The sequence below is a fragment of the Triturus cristatus genome, chromosome 9, assembly GCF_964204655.1.
Source record: "Triturus cristatus chromosome 9, aTriCri1.1, whole genome shotgun sequence".
Taxonomy (NCBI): Eukaryota; Metazoa; Chordata; class Amphibia; order Caudata; family Salamandridae; genus Triturus; species Triturus cristatus.
Genome location: NC_140592.1, coordinates 1155303146 through 1155322698, shown reverse-complemented (window position 1 = coordinate 1155322698; position 19553 = coordinate 1155303146).

The following is a 19553-nucleotide window of genomic DNA, read 5'->3' as shown; positions in this document are numbered from 1 at the left end:
ACAGCACCCGGTACTGCTCGGTGGTTAAGCCGAACCCATAAATCAGTGTATTCTTCAGGACTTGGTAGTTGTTCGCATCCTCAGCTCTAGTAGTGAGGAGCTTGTCTCGTCCTTTACCCTCAAAGGAGAGCCACGGTATAGCTGCCCACTGACTTTGGGGGACGCACTGGACAGTGCAGGCCCTCTCCAAAGCAGTTATCCACTTGTGGATGTCGTCCCCTTGTTTAAAGGGGGGCACTATTTTACTCAGGTGTCTAGTATCTATACCCCTGTCTTTCTCTCTAATGAGAATGCTGCCACCAGTGGGATCTAACCCACTTAATTTCTGCTCTCGGGCTAAGGCAAGTCTTTCTTTGGCGAGGGCAAGTTCTTCCCGCTCGATCCTCAGATTGACTTCCCTCATCTTCGCTTCATGCTCCCTTCTCTGAGGGGACGTCATTCCTCTCTGAGAAGATGCCTGAGAGACATGTGTACGAACAGATCTGTTAGAGCCTCTGGAGAGAGACCTAGCTCGTCCGTTCCCAATGTTAGGCCTGCTTGAGCGTGGGGCCGGGGCTCCCCCGGTTCCATTCTCATGCCTGCTTAAGTTGGTCCTTGTAAGCCTGCCGACTACCACTGGACCTTTGTTTGCCTCGTCTCCTGATAACTCCTCCTCGTCTTCCTCCTCTGTATGGAGGTCGAGGTCCGGGTCACCAAGGGTTCCCTCTAAGGGAGGCATGTTCCCATCAGCATTGGGGGGACCTGTGTTAGAGGACCTCCTTGCATCGTACGTCTCTAAGAGACCTATCAGAAATGCGATGGTAGGGTTAGAACCCTGGTTTAGCTTCCTGGAGGCACACAGTTGTCTCATCCCCTTGAAGCTAAGAGCTGCATATCGTGACACGACCTGTGGAGGGTCACTGACCACTAAGGGAGTCTCTGCAGACTCTCCGTGGACCGACATGCTTTCTAGTGAGGCGTAAGTGATGCACCTACCTACACTATTTGTTTACCTACTGATCCCTTGCTAAGAGTTGTAGTCAGGGTGTGCTAAGCCCTGTTACACTACAACAGCTGGTTCAGTAGAACTCAGAGTATTCTAAGTTAAGTTATATGTACCTGGGTACTTATGTGATCTTTCACTTTGATATTCTTAGGATACGTGTGTGGTAACCAACAGCAAGCTCAAATCCCAACCGCTGCTCACCAATGTGAGAAGTTGGCCTGATATGTAGTGCTCACTATTCTAGTGATCACTGTGTATCATTCCAAACGACCCTTATTGATGATTGGTTGTAAGTCAACCTTATAGACCAGCTATCCTAGTAGCGTGGATACGAGCAGTCTTTAGGCTAAACTCTAGAGGGCGTGTTAAGCCAGCTGTTTACCATCACATATACCCCTTGAACACCAAGTGAAAGGACACCACACAAGTTGTTATGAAAATAAAGGATATTTATTTATAACAAGACTACCCTGGCTCTTTATGAGTCAGGGAGCTAAGCACACTACAAAACTCTTATGAAAATACTCCTGGTTGCACAATTTACACAAGTGCCCGGAGGGCACGAAATCATTTACACTGCAAGTGGAATGGGAAAAGTTAGATAGTTTAAAGTTACTGATTCCGGAGGAATCCGCCCAGTGGGACTAAACGAAAAAGGAACTGGACACTTGTAGAGTGAACCTACGATGGAGCACCGAGATGCTCGAGTTACCTAGCCCAGAGGCTGCGGCTGCGTGGGGTTCAACAAGATGTCGGGAGTCCTCGTTGTAGTCTCAGGAGCCTGAAAGAAGAAGTTGCTGGCAGGCGACCAGTGTCGATGTTTCAGAGAGATCCAAGCCTGGATCGGTGATGAAGGAAACCTGAAAGCAGAGGGGACTCAGTTCTCAACCGCTAGCCAGCGATCGTGTGGGTACCAGGAAGGTACCGGCTGAAGTCACCTCGACCAGGTGAGTGGATGACGTCGGACTCGGTTGTTCCTCGGACCAGGAGGCGCGGCGGCGACCAGGATGGAGGGCGAGCTGTCCCACGAAGGTGTCTGCTGTCGATGATGCTGGGCCCAGGAATGGGGCAGCAGGTCTTGGCAGTGGCAAACCCACGCGGTGGAGTCAAGATGGCGTCGGGAGTGGACCAGGAGGGTCCGAGGTACTCCTCTGTTGAAGGGGAGCAAGAGCCAGTCTGGAGCAACCAGACCAGTGATGAAAAGTCTGTCGTGGTGCGTCGTGAAGAGGGCCACAAGCCGGTCGGCGAGTGGTCGGACAACGCGGTGAGCAGCAAGTAGCAGAAGGGCCCCCACGCAGATCTCGTGGATGCTGGGGAGGCAGACTTCGGTGCTGGAGCCGCTCAGGGTTAAGGCTTCTCAAACCCTAGGTGCACTCACTCGAGGGTCCCTCAGTGGGCGTGCTAGATAAGCGTCGTGCAGGTTCTGAAGATGGCCGGCCCCGCAGGTCTCGTCACACCTACGAATCTCAGCTGAGCCGATGATGTAGGTAGAGGTCAGAGATGGCAGGGAACCCGGGTCTCGTCGAGCTGGGCAGTCTTGATCCGTGGGAGAGACGTGCAGCAAACCGCAAACGCTTAGGTGGTGCCTGCTGGTGCAGGGTGGCTACTCCTTAGCCACAAGGGAGAGTCTTCAGAAATAGTCAAGAGTTCCTTTCGTGGAAAGTAGTTCAAGATTCAGAATTATCCAATTTGGGAAGGGGACCCGCTCCTACCTTTATTCTAAGAAAAGGGGCTGGCCCGTGACTAGGTCCTACCTATGGGTGGGGCCAGGAGGGGGGTGGTTACACCCCTATCCTTTGTCCGGCTTCGCCCCAGCTCAGGGGCTGGTGTGCCCCCGAAACTGGTTTGAGCCGGGCTATGCACAGTGAGCACCGGGGTGCCACTTGCAATCACCTTCCTTTCAGCCCTGCCTACCTGGGATACACAAACCCTGTCTGGGATGGTGCTAACACCGCCCTCGACAGGAAACCCTTTGTCCAAGCTCCCCTCGCTGGAAGGTCTCCCAGCAGCAGGAGGTCAGACTTGTGTCTGGTGGCAGCATCCATTTTGTGAAGCTGAGGCTTGAGTCAACTTTAACCGGGGTTCAAGGTTACTTCCATGTCGTGTCCCTCTAGAAGGGTGGAATGCTAACCCCGTCGCCAGAACTGGCGAGGGGTTCGTATTCCAATTCGTATGACACCTTACTCGACATGTTTGGATGATGCGATGCCAAAGTTAGCAAATAACCGCGAGGATTATAATGCCCTTTAAGGTAGTTGGCCCGCGTCACCATGGAACGGCTATTAGGATTTGGTTCCGCAAGCCGTCGACGGGCTCAGCTCGCGCCAGAGCACCATCTCGCATGATTCCCAGCACTCTGCCTTCAGGATTGATAAGGCCTGCCATAGGAGTGACTGACAGGGATCCATGCGTCCATTTTAGGGTTAGGTATAGGAATACTACACCTACAGCAACGGGTGATTACACCACCTTGCCCCAGCTGTCGTGCAGCCAGTTGTGTCAGATTTGGGCGGCCATCCAGGGGTGGCACAATACATGCTGCAGCCCCTGGTAGGCCCTGGGTACACCGATGCCCTGGATACCTGTGGTATGCTGATACAGGGACTGATAAGGCAGCCCAGTTCCAATTAGTGGATGCACCTAATGTACATGTGTGTTAATTTCGAGAGAGAACAGCTAGGCTGTGGGTCTGATTGGCAGGCCCGCAGCCAGGGAAAGTCGTAAACCAATGAAGCAAAAGCAAAAAATCTGGGTGATCATAGGATTGCAGACCCTACTCTCCTACAGTAAGTAACTTGTTCGTTCAGTTAATAAAAACTTACAATATGACGCCTTTGTACACTTTTCATACATAATATCACTGTTGGACAACTTTATAAAAGCACAATTAAAATGAGGGTTCTTCCTGTGATAAAAACACTTAATTCATCATGTAAAAAACAAAAACACCTAAAAAACCTACTGGTAAAGTGCATTTACAAGAAATATAATCCACCTACTATATCTGCTTTGCCTAAAGCACCCTACTGCAGTTTATTGCTAATAGCACTGCCATGTAGAGAGTCTTTGAGCGCTGCTCAACATCTGCTCTCCAGTGGTTCATCTTCATCACTTATTCCAGCCACAAAGCCCCTCATTCTATGGGAGGACATGGAGTGTATTATATGGTGCGGTTGTTGGACCTCAGCGTGGAATACACTTGAAACCTCTTTAGGATCAGTAAGTTTCATTTGTCAAACCTTCAGCTTATCCCTGGGTAGCTATGGCTCTGAGCAGCAAGCCTTACACAAAGGAAAACAAAGTGTAAAGCATTTAAATAGCACCAAAACAATAGAAGTGATCGACACTACACCAAGAAACTCAGGCAACAATTTATAATAGGCTTCATTTTTAGATATCACAATGAAAGAAAATTCAACAAATATGACACTTAAAAACTTTTTCACCAAAAAGATGGGCTGGTTAATGACTTAGTCACTTTAGGCGACCAACTTCGGTAGGGAGTCAGTTAGGGGGACTTGCAAAGTCCTCCGAAACACTAAACTCAAATGTAGAAGCATACCTCAGTCAGTTCCATACACTTTTATCTGTTGCAGTGGTTTCCAGTGGAAGTGGTCCTGATGCAAGGGATGAAGGATGCTGAAGAAGCTCATGGATGCTGTGCATGTGAAGCAGTCGACGGGTCTTCCTCAGTCCACGAAGGGGGTGAGGCGGTCATGGTCGCAGGGTTGACATCCCTAAAAGACCTCTCGGTACTGGTAGAATACAAGTCGCCTGGTATCATGGCCACAGGCAAATCCTTCCCTGGGTGAGATCTTGGCTTCTGGGTGACCAAGCTGCACTCCAATAGCTCCCTCAGACTCAGTGAATATGGGTGTAACTTTGAGGGGTGGGTTGGTGCTGCATGGTGATGATCTAAAAATTCTGGCTATCAAATTGCCCGAGCAGACTTCTAAGCTGTTGTGGTCCAATGCTGTGAACAGGAGGTCAGCCAACTAAACTTTGGAGTCTGATTTGCCTGGGCTATGGCGATGACTTCTCCATTAGCAGGACACATGAGGCATAGTCCCTGTCCCATGCCGGTGCAAACTCTTTTGTTGGTTCCATGGTGCAGTAAGGTGGTTCTTCTTCCAGTCCAGAAGAGATCAGAGTTCCGGGTGCCAGGGTGCCCCATTTATGTTCAGAAAGTGCCCTCAGTGTAGACCCGATCAGTAGCCAATGGGCTACTAGGTTCCCTGCTTCCCGATGACCACTTCCTAGAACGTATAACATCTGGGTATCCCAAGATGCACCAATCTGCCCACTCTCAACATGGCAGAACCACTGTCTCCGCGTCCAGAGCGCCCTACTCCAACCCGGAGGTGTGGCTACACACCCCTAAAAAATGGTTTGACAACAGGTTTCCCTTCTCCTTCCCTGGTGCCAGCTAGTCTGTCTAAACAATGGAGCTGCTCCTCTCTGGAGTGTTTTACATTCGTTCTTCAAAATGGCTCCAGCCTTGATGCTCACCTATTGAGCCATCACCTGTGTGGCTGTCTGCAGGAGGGGGGTAACACCTCTTTCCAGTGCAGGCCAAAGTGTCTCCTTTCATGGGAGTCATTAGCACATCTCCCTAGAAGGGAAGAAAGCTGTCTCCAGTTCAAGTTCCATGTGTAACCATTAAGGGCCCAGGGGATTGAAGGCAACACAGTAGCAACTTTGTAAAAGTTGTATAATGTAACTTGTTGCATGAATTTAAACTTTAGAATAAAGATGGGCTTAATGTAAGCAACTGTTTGATACCTTGGAGTACCCACGTTGGCCGCACCATTCGGGACTTAGCACATCTGAGGGGGGTCAGTGTGTAACCCAGCAGTCCTCGCTAGGGCGATCGAGGCTTTTAACAGTAAAAACAACAGTTTTGCTTTTTTACTGCCAGAACACGCAAAACACGTGCGTGAAGTATGGTGCACCCTGCCTTGGGGCGTACTAGGCCAACCATAGGGGGTGACTTACACATGTATCAGAGGGAGATTATTTTGCTATGGCTTTAAATGGTAAAGTCGGTTTAGGGGTTTGCGACTGCTCTTCCAGTCTGCAATGGGGGGCTGGGTGACTTGTTTTTCCTTTGTAACACTCGGAGTGGCACAAGTTCTGCAATTCCTGGGGTGGTTCTCCAACTTACAGGCCTCGGATAACATATAGTAGGGACTTACAGGTAAGTTAGCCTATGCCAGTTTGGTATAGCTACTGTAAAAATACACATTTTGGGGTCAGGGCACTGGCACTGAAGTCTGGTTATCAGGCCTATGTGCACTGAGTCGGTTACTCCAGTAGCATCAGTCACAAAACTTGGAGGCCGTCATACAAAAAGAAGCATTTCATTATAAACTACATATAATATATACTCACTGGTGCTGTCAGCCTTCCCAGTGAGTCGCTGATACACTGCCTGTCAAAGCAAGACGGTCTCCACTTTCCGCTGTGTTGTGGGTTCCAACCATCTCCCAGCACAGTCGGCTCATTTGGCTCCTTTTAACCAGTGGGCTTGTCTCATACCTGTAAGGTGCACATTACAGGCCCTGCTAAGAGTGGCAGCAAGTCTAGCTTTCCCTCTTCATCCCAGGCATAGGGCTGGTCAACCATTTTATGTCGGTCGCTGGCAGTTAGTGCAGCACAAACCCCTTATGCCAATATAAACCACTGATCTCCAACCCATTAGGTAAGCATCTCCCCAGGGAGGCCGGCTGTATAGCCCTACCCAAGAGACCCAGGGTTGGGTGTCATACATGTCCACTAGCTGCAAGTGGGGTACGTCCTCTAGGTTGTTGTGCACCTTTTCCTTAATATTCATTTTTTCTGCGGAGTACACTGAGCAATCGCTTCCCAACTATGATCTTGCTAATGTATTAATTATGAAAAGATATGCCATGCAGGATGCTTAAAAGGGAGCCTCAAAATCCTGTGCATTTTGCTATCTTCCAAGACCTGCACTACCTCAGAAGATGTTTGATGAACATTTGCAGGTTGAGCGAAATTCCTCCACTTATCATTCACATGTAAATGAGTGTCTGGATTGAGTGGGATAGGACTGCTTCTGCTTTGTATTACGTTCTAGCATTGGAACCAGATTAGTCACTTTAGTGTCAGAGGGGTCATACAGCAAAGCAGGCACTGCTCTGGCCGTAAATGTAGATTTCATTAGCTTTTTAGTTTGAAAGTTGGAACATCTGCCCAAATTCAAAATCAGGTGCTAGGAGTTCAATACTATGGGGCAGATTAACAAGCCCCTTGCGCCTCATTTACGCCGCCGTTGCATCACTTTTGTGACGCAGCGGCGGCGCAAATCCTGCGCCATGGTGCGGGGTATTTACAATGTGACGCATCTAGGAGATGCATCACGTTGTAAAGCCCTGCACCAGAAGTAGGCGTTCCTGCGCAGGGGGGGGGGCGTTCCGACGCAGGAATGCCTCCTAAAAGTGGCTGAGTGAAATCTACAAGATTTCACTCAGTCACTTTTAGGCCCATGCTGCGTCAAAACCCTGCGCCTGCCTAAAGCAGGCGTAAGGATTGACGCAGCATTAACAAGATAGGGCCCCCAGAGCATTGCTGGAGCTGCGTCGCGCTTGCGACGCAACTCCAGCAATGCGCCACTTTTACGGCACAGATGCGTCACACATCTGTGCCGTTTTTGCTCCATGGTGCGCCGCATTGTAAATGCGGCGCATCCACGGTGGCGGAGCTGTGGCGCACAATAACTGGCACATCCCTGCTGATATGCAGGGATGCGCCAGTTATTGTAAATATGCCCCTATGACTCTTGAAGAAATTGTACAAAATTGGCCAACATCCAAAGTCCCAGAAAATTCTCTCCTTTGAAAAGAGCTTGAAGATGCAGCACTGATTTGCTATAGCAACCCCAAGGTATTGTTGATGCTTCTTGATGGCTTTGAGTAAATGGTGGAGTGGAGGAGGGTGCTCCACCTCTAAGAAAAGTCTGCCAGCAACCATAGTTGGAGATCGCCCATCCCCCCTGCGGTGATTCCTGTCTTGAATCCATCTTGGAGGGGTGCTGCTGGGAGAGGGAGTGCTCCCTGTACGTCTTCTGAACCAGCCGTACTGGAGGGGCTGAGCTAGCACCCCTGAGTGCCACCACTCCTTCCAGCTACTGGAGCCAAATGCATATTCGGTTGCCAGCGGCGGAAACCCTCCAGTGCGTGAACAGAAGGTTTTTTTTTTATTAAAGAAGAGGGTGACTGGGATACCAGGATGTGACTACTTTTCACCTGGACCTCGGAGTTGGAGGGGCTTTCAACTAAAGCGCCACTTATGGCAACCTCCTGCCCCAGGCCTAGAAGGGCCCGAATGAGCCTGACAGAGGCTGGGCCGGGCCACCCCCCTTGGCCTTTGCTTTTCAGATTGTGGTGACTAAAAATGGGGACATTTAAATTAATTGCTGCCTCGTCAGGTAAAGAGAATCAATGCAGCACTATATATATATATATATATATTAGCTGGCTAATGTAAAGGAGAGGGCGGGGTGCCCAATAAGGAAATCAGCTGTGTAGAGAAGTTTAAATTCTTGGATTCGTGACTGTATGGATTCAAATTCCCATAACACCTTTTTAGAAGGCGCAGCTGTGGGGAACAGGAAGGTAGCCCCCACATTCGTTGAGTGCAGGGATTCTCTGGCTGAACCCTCTCATGCTTTGCCCCCTCGTTTTCTTAATCCCTATAAAGGGAACAACTCCTCCAATATCCTGCCAGTGGGTGCCCCAGACAAAGGAGTTCAACCTCCGGATTTAAAAGCCAAACCCACGGCATGCGCTTAAAAAATATCGAGAGGGCTGCTGTGTGGAACTCAAGAGGGAACAATTGACATGGGCTTGCTGAGTCAGAACTTTGAAGAGGCTAGAGTGAGCCGTACGGGCAAATAAATTGCCTCAGATAGATTTGATTCTATCTTCCGTATGTTGGATGCTTTGGAGAAGGAATTGGGTTTATGTTTTGCCTTGTTAAAAAAGGCATATGTGGAGCCGCTTCATCACTCTGGTGGCTGTAGTGGGCCCAGGGGGGTCCTGTTTGAATGTACCTAGTCAAGGCAATGTTGCTCACTGCTCTGAACCACTATCCCACATGGACCCAGTTGCCTCATCAACTGAAGTACAGAATGCACAGGCCTCTGAATTCAGGACACCATCAACTGTACAAACATCCCAAGTAGGGCTCATTCCCTCAGGCCATATTGACCCCCTGTTCCTCAGAGTGCAAATTGCCAACTGACGCAATAAATTAGCAGCAGGAAAAGCTGGGTACCGCTGCTTCCACTTGTCTCCAACTTTTCCCATGCGACCCCTTATATCCTAGATTAAAAGGATGCTCCACACCTACGTAGTGATTGTACGGAGAGCTGAAGATAGTAAAGGAGCAAAGAGCGGCATTTGCTGGGGGTTAGATTGGGGCATGAGATGGACCTTTTAAATGAGATCAGTATGGTACGACGAGTATCCTGGATTGTCCCATCCCCAAAGACTTCACCTAAAGACTGTGTGGTAGTAAACTTTATATCCCTGTGTGCCCAAAGATTATTTTTATTGAAACTGACCCCTGCTCACCCCTTGTGTAAAAATATTTCTGTAGTGCCGTTAGGGTATTTTTTTTTTACCACCAATAAACAGTTTCTAGAAGGGTGATGGATCTTGCCCCATTTATTACACGTAACAAAGGCACTAAAAATACAAACAAATAGAATTTCTCCATTAAGCGCTTAGGACTTTCAAGATTGACGGAACTGCAGCTAAATGAGATTTACATCTTTGGATCACCAGTTCCGTCCTGTTACAATTGGTGATTCAAATTGTAGAGGCTCTTTTGACCAGTTTAGGGGTAACCAGCAGCAGCTGGGGCCAGTACTTACGACTCTTGAAGAGGCTGATATTTCCATTGACAATGCTGATGTGAATAATAGTTTACCCGTTACGCAGGATGCAGGGGGGAAGAAGGTCACTGAGGGGATGCTAAGCTGGAATGTTACGGGTAGCACGTCATGTTAGATAGCCCTGATTGGAGGATATTTATTGATAACTATGTGATCATGTGTCTACAAGAAAAATGGGCAACACTCCACTTTTTAGGTCTTGCCTAGCGTTGCAGCGCGAATGCGCAGCCATTGCTTTGCGAGGCATGCAGTATATACTGTAGTGTGGCAGCTTCGTGGAAGCTCCGCCCACTCTCTGCCCATTGGCTTTTGTCTTAAATGCTGCCTTCCGATTGATTTGAGGCTTGTTAGTCCCTCCTCATTCATCATTTGTATCCTTCCACGGCTATTGGCCCCTTTACTCCTGACACTATTTTCTTTTAGGTCATGCCTAGCATTAAGGCGCGAATGCGCTGCCATAGCTTTGCGAGACATGCAGCATATACTGTAGTGTGGAAGCTTCGTGGTAGCTCTGCCCAGTCTCTGCCCATTGGCTTTTGTCTTGAATGCTGTCTTCCGATTGGTTTGATGCTTGTTAGTCCCTTCTCATTCATCATTTGTAGCCTTCCACGGCTATTGGCCCCTTTACTCCTAACACTATTTTCTTCCCTGTCTCCCCACCCCACTGCCCCCTCCCTCAGTCTGTGACTTCTCACCCTCACCCGCCCGCCCCCCCACTCCCGTTTGTGTTTTCTTGCCTGCCGGCACTTCCGTTTTCATCTTTATTATTGCCACTTTGAAATATGCGAGTTCAAGATGCGTGCTGTGCAAAAACTTCTATTGTTTAATGAACTAGATTTGAATGTTACTCTAAATATAATAAGACTCTAGGCAAAATTCGGGATATGCATTGCAACTGATACCTCTTAGTTCACAAATGGCATTGTTGTCGGGCGGGAGGAGCGACAGTGTTTAAACTCATGCTTAAAACGAGCACATTTAATAACTTCCTCTCAATTCAGTGCTATAATCTTGTTTACTGAGGTGACACGCTAAAGACATGCATTTTTTGTATTTCTGAAGACATTATCGCACATTTTCATCATGTTTATTGTATGATTAACATGCCGATCATTTTCACGGCTTGCCCACTGGCTTGTATACGCTTGGCTCGTCTCCGGCTGGCTCTATCTGTTAATTAATATATTGGCTCCCACACCTCTCACAAAGAGAGATGAATGGATACATGACAGTGAGCCCGGTAGATGGTAGAGAAATAGACTGGTGCAGACAAACAGACAAAGTCAGTCTCCATTGCCTCACGTCAGAATCATCACTTTCAATAACCTGGAAATCTGCCGGCTACTCCCGCATGCCCCAACCTCATCCCCCTCACCTATTCTTAGCAGAAGCGGCAGATTCTGAGCAGTGGCCTGCTGGTGCAGAGGAGCACGGCAGAGTTTGTAGAAGCGCTGGGATCCCTAGCCTCTCCGGGCGGGCACCTAAGCCTTCCGGGTGCCTTCACACTCAGGATAAATGAATACATTTTGTTCTGTGCTTTAGTCCCCCCCCTCTGTGAGCAATCTCTGGTAGATGAAGCTCTGTGTTAATAAACACATTCAGAGAGGTGGTTGTGTACAAACAAACAACAGCCACCAAACCGTACGTTTTGAACGTGTAGTTAAATACCTTCTACCTCATTGGCTGATCATTCCATTGCACTACCAAAATTACATTTGGACACATTTGCTCAACTGTAAAACACTCCCTTTTATGGGTCATTTTAACAACTTGGGGCTTTTGGGTTAGGTAACCTACTTTGGATGCTGTGTAAAAGAGTAAATACAAAAATTAATGCAATGAAACTAAGCAACCAGTACTGTCTAAAACACTGTGAAAACTGACACACATTCTGGCATTTTGTTTAGTTAATGTCGATTTTCTCATAGATGCGAGTAAAGTGCTCTTAATATCTTAATAAAATCTGCACACTTTTAACTAATAGCACCGGGTGACCTTTGACAACTAGGCAATGAACACATTCTCATGTCCCTCCGAAGCCCCCCTGGCAAACTTCATTGCCACCCCATGTTTGGGGGATAACCAAGACGCAGGAGAGTGAGTCAAATAGTCTAGAAAATGAAAGAGAAGCCGGGATTCGGATTCACATGCTCCGATCCCTATCATGTTGGTTAGTCTATAAGTACTACTTTTATTAATGAGTTTCGCATTAGTAAAGCACCACGGTGTGCATGTGTGGCGACACTTCACTCATGAGGTACGTGCTAAGCAGTTGTTGACACAATCCACACTTTGCGTCTTTTTCAATTTATTTATTACGAAGTGCAGGACCTTTCCAAGGGATTTTGCACACTACATACATTCACTTAAAAAATGAAACGTGTAGGTAATAAACATTGCCATTTACAATGCAAATAGCTCTAACCCACAAATGCGAGACCTATTTGCATTGCAAATGCTTGTTACTGATGGGTTTTCCTCCTATTGTACAATTGCAACCCAAGCCTCAACGAACTTATAGCTGCTTCTTCAAGCCCATTCTTTTCTATGACATTATCTTTTGTAAGGACACCCATTCACGTTTCCTCAACTCAATTCTTTTCCATGACATTATCCTTTGTAAGTGCAAAAGGAGAGGCCGCCTACTAATGAGGATGTGGTTCCTTAGAGTAGGGAAAATACCAATAAATGCACAGATTTAAGGTAACCAAACAAAAGCACGATGTAATATTAATCAATGGATAACGTACTGTTAGAAAGAACCAAAGACAACAACTTATTTATCAAAAAGTATAGAATGAACATTTTATTAAATATAGAATAGTTAAAAAAAACATAGCACTCATTCATTCACTTGCATGTCCATCATGCACACTCACAGGCTTACTGAAGGCTATAAAAAAACATAATTCGGTATAATGACACATTTTTCAGTATTGATGAATATACAATTTTTATGGAGAACAGTTTCAATTAAAAACAATGTGGCACAAATGTAGTTGACAGGGGGTGTTCTCTATGCGCGTTTCGGCACACCAGTGCCTTCGTCAGGAAAAAAAGGGGCCACAGAGGAGAACGGTGTTGAATCTATATGTAGCACAAATGGAGGACCTGTCAGTTCAACTAGTCATCGGAGTTATTGCAAGTCTGGAAAATATCTTAAATGCCAGAGATGCACAAAGGACAAGCGGCGTCATTAATGGAGGAATAAGGTATCAATCATCGCGAAATACAAATAAGGATGTACTGTGTGTCCAAAGTAAGGAGACCAATGCTAAATTCAGCCTCATTAAAAGTATGCAGGATATCACAATTATTTCAAAGTGTGACCATATGTCAATACGTCCGTCCAATTTTGGACGGATGTACGGAAGCTGGAACCCCACATCCAGAGGCTCGGATTTCATACAGAAATATCATTTCATCTGTACCATATTGTATCAAACCCTGGAAATACCCTTGTGACATATGGTCACACTTTGACATGATTAGGATATCCCGCATACTTTTAATGAGGCTGAATTTAGCTGAAACGCGTGTAGAGAACACCCCCTGTCAATTACATTTGTGCCACATTGTTTTTAATTGAAACTGTTCTCCATATAAATTGTATACTCAATACTGAGAAATTTGTCATTATACCGAATTATGTATTTTTATAGTCTTCAAGTAAACCTATGAGTGTGCATGATGGACATGCAAGTGAATGAATGAGTGCTATTTCTTTTTCAACTATTCTATATTTAATAAAATGTTCATTCTATACTTTTTGATAAATAAGTTGTTGTCTTTGGTTCTTTCTGGCAGTACATTATCCATTGATTAATATTACATCATTGTGCTTTTGTTTGGTTGCCTTACATCTGTGCGTTTATTATCCTTTGTAAGGACTTCCTGACCCATGTCTTCAACAACAGTACCATCCATGTCCTGTCCATCATAGTCCATTGTTCATCATTGCCCAGAATTAGTTATGATTTTAATCAATAGTTGTGTTGGTTTGTGATAAACTTTCATCCTTCCTGTATCCCCCCCATCTCATCCCTTGTAATGACTTCATCATCTAAGTTTCATTTATTATTCCATTGTGCAAGTTTCATGCATCACTGTTCTTTTTATGTTTCTGACCATCCCATGTTCATTATTTTTGCACTACGTGGTGTCAATTGCATATTTTGCAGATTCAACCATAGGTGTTTTATTCTCTCCTCCACCACAGGCTCACTAGCTTCAATTTCGAGCTAATCCAGCATGACTTCACTTAGCCTTTACTCGGATTTCAATATCCAGCGATCATACCACTGTCCAAGAACTTATTGCATGACACTTACACTTGTTTAGTGCCTGGCACCATCTGCAAGTTTCATGAATTCATTTAATGAGATTCCACCAGTTTACTATGTGCCGGTAACTGTCCTTTTTAGGTCTTGCCTAGGCAGCGCGCATGCGCTGCCCTAGGAGATGACCTTTAGAAATCGGTCAGCTCTTTTCAGTGTGGCATCCACCTTGCGGGAGCGAGCAACGCGCACGCGCGCTTGTTTACATTTCCCTGCTCGAGTCACTTTCATCACTTTCACTTTCTAGTCAGCTCGGGCGTTTGGAAGCAGCAGCGCACGCAAGGGGTCATTTTTTTTCTTAATTTCTAATGGACTTTCACGCACACGCTTGTTCTGAGTTTCCGCTCTCTCTGCATTCGTTCAGCACAGCTGTGGGATGAAAGTGTCTCAGAGTGGCGCACCCACTCCTCGCTGAATAAATAACAGTATTAAGGTGTGTGTTTGAAGGCGGAGTGACAGCAGAAAGTTCCGTGGGCACCTCAGGGGTTATACTGTAATACGCTGTGATTTATTCTGCCATTATTTGCATGCAGCAATTCTAGATACTACAACCATGGCAGCCGCACGTCTTGTTTACATGATGGCCTTAGGTTTGTGTGTCTTCAGCCGGTAGAGGTACAACATAACTGACACTCATAGAAATATGCCACATTTAGGATTCTTTCACCCGGCGTCGAGACTGCACAGCACTGGCCCCTACGCTACATCCTGCCTCCTAACACAACACATCCCCTTGCCCTCAAGTAACTCACAACCGTCAGCCATCCCACGGTCACTGCACATCAAACCCCGAGCAGTCAGCAATCAGCGCACAAGACAGCAGCCCAAAGCCTCGCCAAATGTGTCACTCAGGAAAGACAAATAACTGACCATTACTCAGCATCAGCTAACGACGCAGGAATCCCGCATTCTGAACTGTGCCCCTTCGAGTGATTAGCAATATATTCCAAGCTACACCAAGCATTCAAAGCCAAGGAATCCATAAAAATAAATCGACTTGTAACAAAAAAACGAGACTGATGACAAATTACAATCGGAACCTGGTGATGAAATTTGCCTTCAATATTCCCACCTCAGTGATAAGCAGGGTGGCAAACGTGCAACGATAGGACTATGTTCACGGAATGTTTCCACTGTTTACCAAAAAATACCGTTCCCCGTTGTGAGAGCGATGCTGATTGGCTCAGAGGGCAGGGCAGGTCTCTTTCAAAGGTTTTCTTAAGGAGAGCAATGCTTCCTTCGGCGGCCCAGGTACCCTTTAGCATTACAAATTAACTATAGGGCATTCTAATATTTCTTGTGAACACGGTGAAACTTTGTTTAGTTGAAAGGTATTTCAGATTTACTTTCAATTAATTAAAATCTTAATATCTGCGGTCATTTTAAGGAAGTGGGCTTATAGAACCGCAAATCTGGCAGGCTTACGGTACTTAAAGGCACGTGATAATTACAGTTGAATTCTAGTAAAAACATAAACAGTAGTGATCAGTGCTAAGTGGGCGTGAATATAATAGTAAATAGGTGGTTTTACAATCTGTGTGTATATATATATGTATATTTAGAGTGTACTGTGGCAAGAAAAAATGTTTGGAAAGACATGTCTTCGCAGTCAAAAGATGTTCTGATGTGCTGGTAGAATAACTAATTTGTCCTGCCACCACTAACAGTAATGTAGTATAGGTCTCTTATGGAAGCCTTACAATTTGTTTTTTTTATTTTGGGGGATGGAGAGAAGCAAGTGCGTTTAGGGTAGAGTGCCCTGTATAGGATGGTGCGGAGCGCGAGTTATCAGTTTATTTGGTGACAGCATGGAGTGTAGTGTGGAAACACGGTTAGTGTGATCCTGCTTCTATTCTCTGGTCTGTCCACTCCCGATGCCACACTAACGACACTGGAAGAAAGGGGCACTGCAGAGCTGCTGGCTGGCCTCTGATTAACAGGCATTGCACCTTGTGTACACAGAGAGTATTCCAGGTGCTCCTTCAATATCCCCGAGCTCTGTGTCTTACCTGCTCCCTGACTCCCAGCGAGCCTTGCATGAGGAAGGCACCGCCCCAGTGCCATATGGACCCCTCAATACTGAGCTTCCATCATCCTGACTGGGAGCTGGACACAATGCCTCACTAACAGTGCAATGAACGAGACCAATCCCTCTAGCGCTCACGAGCCAGTTGATTCCCGAGGCGCTCTGTACATATGCATCAATTCTCTCTGGTACATGCTAGTACCAAACAAGTACATGGGAAGCATGCAGTATGTGTTTGCCTGTTTGTTTCACACCAACCACTTTTCATTGTTAACCCATAGTGCTTGGAATCTCTTGCGTTTTGGCGCTATGTGATTCCTACAAACTGCCCCTGTCAGGTTTGTCTCACATCGCCTCGTTGCATAATCTTTGTTCTTTCCTTGGGATCCTGTGTTTATGCAATAAATCACCTCTGTTCTTTAATTGTTACGCTTTCTTTTCTCATCATCATATATTATTTCATTGTCCCCCTTGTTTAACCTGTCTCTTTGTATCTCCTCTTGTTTAAGATTTTTCATTGCGAATCTTTCGGAGAAAGGAACATAAAAAAAATCAAACCATACACAAATTATTAATTTGCGGTTGTTTTCTCCAGCATACCCCTACTCCCTTTCAAAGTCATCCCTTGTTTTTTCTTTTGCCTTTTAATTTACATTTAGCTTCTGACACTGGTCTGTGTCTGTGGTGAGTGGCATTCTAAAGGAGTTGCTTCATACAACTTACATTGCTGGGGGGTGTACGGAGGTGTAAGACAATCGTGGGAAGAGCCTTGGAACACACTGGGTTCGGTCAATTTTGCAGCAAGCACTCTGGGCTCCATTTTCTCCTTCAGTCTGTAGTAGTGCAGCCCTGAGCGCTGAAGTCAGGCCTAGGGACCTCTAGTAATGACATGTGGTAGTGCAACATAGTGCACCCAGCGCTGTATATTCCTATCCAGGAACCTCTAGTGACTACCTGTGTTATTGCACCATAGCGTAGCCTGCAGACACTGCCTGATAATGTGCTGCATGGCTATACACTTATAAGGTCCCAAAGGCGAGACTTATTGGCTATGTCAATGCTTGTTAGTTTTGTCAACATCCACAAATCATGAAGACTAACCCACGGTGACTTTATCTATATTCCCGAGCTCCTTGGAAATTACTTTCATAGATTGCATGGTCACCATTGTACACCATCTCACTACTGATTGTGAAACATACGACAATTACTGCACAGTGGCATACGCCTTTTCTGCTTCGTTTGTTTAGGCGACTAAATACTCCCCTGATGAAGGACTTCCTCCAGTCCGAAATGCATCGGGACTAATCATTTGGGAGCAACCATCTGCTTTACTCAAAAGACTTTCTTCCTCAAAGACAACATGTGAATCAAAAGAATTTGTGATGATTGAATAAATTCAATTTCTTGAGAACAGATTAACTTGTTATGTACCTTTGATGCAACTTGGAGTAGTCCGTTAACCAGACATCAAGCGGTGCACTTAGGGGCCGCCGCCTAGCGGGTGGCGCATATCTTAAAATGTAACTTTTGCCATGTGAACTATTTATTCACCCCCTCGCTTCCCATGATGCCTACCGTCACTAGGAATAGTACCGTTAGCACAATTGATTTTACCATCATGCAACTCTGAGCTATTTTATTTTAGAACGTGTTTATTAAATTTTATGCAAATGACAGAGCTAATCCAAATAGTGCAGCAGGCAGAGATCCACCTCACAGACAGCGCATGCATAGGGTACATATCAAATGACATTATCGGCAGTATCTCTGTTGCTGATATCAATGCGATAAAATATACCAACAGTGTAGTCAGAACACTTCTAACAATAAAAAAAAGAGAGAACGTGCTCTTGATTTCAAAGTATTTTATTAATTTTATTGACAGGTACATTAGCGTTTCCGTAGCGAGGTACCAGCCAACCATGGTTGGTGTTGTAGTAGTTACAGGTACTTGGTATACGTGTTTAGCTGCACCCCTTACATTGACTTTAAGGATAGAATGATAGAGAGAGGATAGAAAAGAAAGGGTGGAGATAGGTTACAAGAAGTGTTCTGTGGCGATGAGCCTAGTCTGGGTTTGTAGCCTTGTGTGAAAGACTGACGTCCCCTAGTGGCCTCACCGGGGTTCGTAGGAGTCCAGATAAGCATCAAGCGACTTCCACATTCCCCTAGTAGCTGGTCTCCAGGGTGAGTTTTGCAGTGCAGTGCTATCTGCGCCTCTGAGGTACGTCACCCAGTTGACCCAGCCTTTGTATGATGTCTTAGCTGTATCCTTCCGGTTGAACAGGACCAGTTTCACTGCTGCAGTCAGCAGTAGGTCTAGCAGATCCCTGTCATGCTGTGAAGCAAGATCTGTGGTCATAAATGCAGTGGTGAGGGAAGAGAATTCTGGTTTTAGTGTGCATCCCAGCGCATTCTTTATGAAATCGAAGATTTTTCCCCAGAATGTTTTGATTTTTGGGCAGTAGAAGATGAGGTGTGCTAGATCCCCCTTTTCGTTGCCGCAGTTCCAGCATAGGTCGTTCTCTCTGAGGCCTAGCGAGGCAAACCGAGCCGGGGTCCAGAAAGCCTTGTGGAGTAGCCAAAATTTAGTTTGGGCTAGTCCTGGGGAGATTTTATTACGTGAGGGGGAGGCCTAAAGCAAAGCCCGCTCTTGCTCATTTAGTGAGATATTGTCTTGATTTACCCAGTAGTCAGTTGACTTATTGTTAAGTTTGGTGGAGTTTGGGCGTAGGAGTTTGTAGAGGTGCGATACTTGATGACCTATTCTGTTGATTTTCGCCAGATGCTCTTGAGACTATGTGGAGGCAATGGTGGGTTCAGCCTTAAAGAGGGGAGTGAAGAGATTGAGCAGGCACCCCAGGCAAACACCCATGTAGTCGCAAGGCACAGGTAGTGCATATGTATACAGTGTTGGGGGGGGGAGGGGGGAGTAATAGAGGAACCCACCTCCGACAAGCACAAGGGGTAGCGCAATGCCACCATGGGAGGGCAATTGTGAATGCTGGACAGTTTCAGGAGGAGAACTAGCTGTCACCTGTTCGTTGGGTCAGTGAACTGTGACAACAGGGTGGGCGTGTATCATTCTTAGCTTCCACATTAGGTAGAAAGGTCTCCCAGCATTTGCTACCAGCGCAGGAAGTCCCGCGTCCCCGGAGTTCCAGAAGAGCGTGAGCCTCTGCATGTCAGGAGGTTGCGCATCCACCGTAATTTCTTTTTTTTTTGCACTTTCATATACTTGGAACTCGACCTGAAGATATCAGAGCACTTTACATGAGCCCCAGT